Genomic DNA, 4,197 nt, shown 5'->3' on the forward strand with positions numbered 1-4,197 from the left:
TCGGAAATTTCCGGGTCGTCACACAAACCCATCATACAAGTACTCTCAAAGCCTGAAAAGTCGGGAAGGATGGCCAAATGGGCCATTGAGCTGGGAGAACATGACATCGAGTTCAGGGTAAGACACGTGATCAAAGTACAAGTGTTGGCAGACTTAATCGCTGAAACAGACAACATTGACGAAGAAGATACCAAGAACTCTACTCAAGTTATCATCCCGAAGGTTGAAAATGAAGAATGGAAGTTGTACACCGACAAGCTCTGATGGATCAGGTGCCGGCCTATTGATGGTAAGACCTGAAGGAAATGAATTTACTTATGCACTTCGTTTCGAATTCACAACCACCAATAACGAGGCTGAATACGAAGCGCTACTCACGGGACTAAGAATGGCGAAGGAATTTAAGATTATCCACCTTCGTGCTTTTGTTGATTCACAATTAGTGGCTAACCAAATCAAGGGTACCTTTGAAGCCTAACAACCCACCATCCAACTTTACCTAGCTAAAGCAAAGGAGCTAATTGAAGGTTTCAAAAGCTTCGAACTTGAACATGTCCGACGAAGCCAAACAAAAAGGCAGATGCACTGAGCAAACTTGCCTCGTTGACATTTGAGCACCAAGCGAAAGAAGTATTGGTGGAAGTGCTTGAAAAGAAGTCAATCCGAGAAGAAGAAGGCAATGATCTTATACAGGAAGACGAGGTAACTTGGATGACTCTACGACAAGTGTATCTTGGAACATGAATATTATCGGAGGACAAAAACGAAACAAGGAAGATAAGGATAAAGGCACCTTCTTACAAAATGATGAATGGGGCCCTGTATCGAAGATCCTTCTTAACACCATGGCTTCGATGTGAGGGGCTGAAGCAAGCAACTGTGATAATCCAGTAAATGCATGAGGGCATATGTGGCCTTTACGCAGGACCAAGGTCAGTAGTAGCAAAGATCATGAGGCTCGAATACTATTGGCCTACAATGCACCTGGAAACCCAAGGTTCCTGCTGGTAGCAATTGACTACTTTACCAAGTAGGCTGAAGCAAAGCCGCTAACAGCAATCACCGGTAAACAAGTGGAAAAATTTGTTTGGGAACACATTGTATGCAGGTTCGGGGTGCCCCAAGAAATTGTCTCTGATAATGGGAAACAGTTTGCAGAAGAGATTTCCCAAAATTTTGCAAAAGACTGAGAATTCAAAAAAACTTCACTTCAGTATACCACCCTCAGGGCAATGGACAGGTGGAATTAACTAACCGAGACATAATCAAGGGAATTGAAAAACATTTGGGTAAGTGCAGAAAAGGATGGGTTGACGAACTTCCCCTGGTATTATGGGCACATAGGACAACACCGAAGCGAAGCAATGGAGAAACACCCTATAGCCTTGCATACGAAACATAAGCTTTCCTTCTAGCTACAAGTGTTAACTGACAGAATAGCAAACCATGAGAATAATGAAGGAAATCTCCAAACCAACTTAGATTTGCTCGAAGAAAGAAGAGAAGCATCCTTGATCCGCGAAGCTTCGTACAAACGAACGATTGAAAGCTATTACAACAAGCGAGTAAGGCCCTTGACCTTCAAGGTAGGAGACTATGTCTTAAGGCTTAATATCACAAGAAAGGTGGAATACGAAGGGAAATTGGGACCAAATCAGGAAGGACCTTATGTAATTTCACAAGTGCTAGGCAAAGGCTCATACAAGTTGGAGACAACTGCTGGAAAGCCCATACCAAGAGCATGGAATGGAGCAAACCTCTGAAAGTTCTATCATTAGATTCCCTGTATCTTTTCTTTTTTAGTATGTAGTTGAAAGTTACTATATTGGTAGTTGAAGTCTACAAACTTCCTACACAGAACTTAATGAACTTCCTACAACCCCTTTTGATAAACTATTGTCTTAACAAAATCAAATTCCAAATAAGGAATAGTATGATAGCTGGAACATACTCTAAAGGTACAAATAACCTTGTCGAAATCCACATAATACCGAGCAACGAAGCAAAAATCTTCTTCGCAATACTCAATGTAAGGGAACAAAGTTTCCTTAAAAGTGATCAATGTATAACCATCCTGCAGGAAGAGAGTTTTTTACCCACCTAAGCAGGATAAAATCCATGGTAAAACATATAATAAAAGCATGCTAAATTAAAAAAGAACTAGAGTTATAAGATTCATAACCATTATTCAAACAAAGAGGTAACAGAGCCCAGGCACTTAAGCCAAACTACAAAAGATGATAATTGTTTTGAACGATTACACATAACAACTAATTAGCAGGAGCATCAACCTTCTCCAACTCTCCCATAACCTCGGGAACTTCCACATAAGTTTCTTCATCATCATGAACTTCAGGAACAACAGTAGCGAGTGTATTCAAAAGATCACAAGGCTTGGCATCCACCTTGGCAGAAATAGTCTCGACATAGTCAAATTCAGCATGTTCGAGCTCATCAAAAGCAGCATCCACCATTGCTTTACCCTGATCTGTATAATCAGCAAAATCACTAAGATGCACAACCCCTTTTGATGCCAAGTCTCCTATCACACCGCACCTAGCCTGAACCTTCGAGGCTAACACCACATCACCAAAAAGTTGACCAAAATTTGCACTCTTTAACAATTGGTGACAAGCATGAGGTATAACCTGAGAAATAACCTGTGAGTAATCAGATTTCAACTCTGCACAGTGCTTCTTATAATCTTTCAACTCATCAGCAATGACCAACTTCTGAACTTCGCCTAGCTTCACCTGCCTCTGCAAACTTGTTATCTCATCACGAGCAGCTTTCAACTCTTCCTCATAATTGTGAGCCATCAACACCTCCTTCTCAAGCTTTTTGACACGCTCACTCATCACAGCATGGTGCCCCTTCAAAGATTCGAAAACTGCATTACGCTTCTGCAAAAGGGAAGAAGCGATATGCCCCATAGATACAGCCTGAAAATTGATAACTGAATAGGCATCATGAAACCTCTTCATGTCATCAGTAAAGGAGCTTCCCCAGTTATCAGGATAAGACTAGCAACAAGGTCAAAGCAATCAGCCAGAGCAGGAACTTCGAAAAACACATGCAAGTTTGCAAAAGACAAACAAAATTATTCCAAAAAAGATACAAGCAAAAAAGTACATATCAAAAAGAGAGTTATCAGCATCACCTATAAATTCATCACTTGCTTCGTCCCGGAGATGACCAAACTTTTGCTTCTTCACAGAGGAAAGATCAGGATATGCCTTTCGCTTCAACACTGTGGTGACCCGAACTTTTCCATGTTTATATATATTAAATGAAATTGTTATTTACATGATTAAGTATTTCCAACATGTTAAGTAATCAAACTTGTTAAGACTTGATTAATTGAAATATGTTTCATATAGACAATTGACCACCCAAGTTGACCGGTGATTCACGAATGTTAAAACTTGTAAAAACTATATGATGACATATATATGATTATATATATAGTTAACATGATATTATGATAAGTAAGTATCTCATTAGGTATTTTAACAATGAGTTATATACATAAAATTGAGTTTATTGAATTAAGAAACTCGAAACGATATATATAACGATTATCGTTATAACAACGTCTTACTAAATACATATCAATCATATTAAGATATTGATACACTATGTTTAATCATGATAAATGATAAGTAAACATGTCATTAAGTGTATTAACAATGAACTACATATGTAAAAACAAGACTACTAACTTACTGATTTCGAAACGAGACATATATGTAACGATTATCGTTGTAACAACATTTAACTGTATATATATCATACTAAGATATATTAATATATCATAATATCATGATAATGTAATAATTTAACATCTCTTTAGATATAATAAACAATGGTTTAACTACATTTAACAAGATCGTTAACCTAAAGGTTTCAAAACAACATTTACATGTAACGACTAACGATGACTTAACGACTCAGTTAAAATGTATATACATGTAGTGTTTTAATATGTATTCATACACTTTTGAAAGACTTCAAGACACTTATCAAAATACTTCTACTTAACAAAAATGCTTACAATTACATCCTCGTTCAGTTTCATCAACAATTCTACTCGTATGCACCCGTATTCATACTCGTACAATACACAGCTTTTAGATGTATGTACTATTGGTATATACACTCCAATTATCAGCTCTTAGCTACCCATCTTAAGTCACC

Source organism: Rutidosis leptorrhynchoides, chromosome 5 (assembly GCF_046630445.1).
Source record: "Rutidosis leptorrhynchoides isolate AG116_Rl617_1_P2 chromosome 5, CSIRO_AGI_Rlap_v1, whole genome shotgun sequence".
Classification (NCBI taxonomy): Eukaryota; Viridiplantae; Streptophyta; class Magnoliopsida; order Asterales; family Asteraceae; genus Rutidosis; species Rutidosis leptorrhynchoides.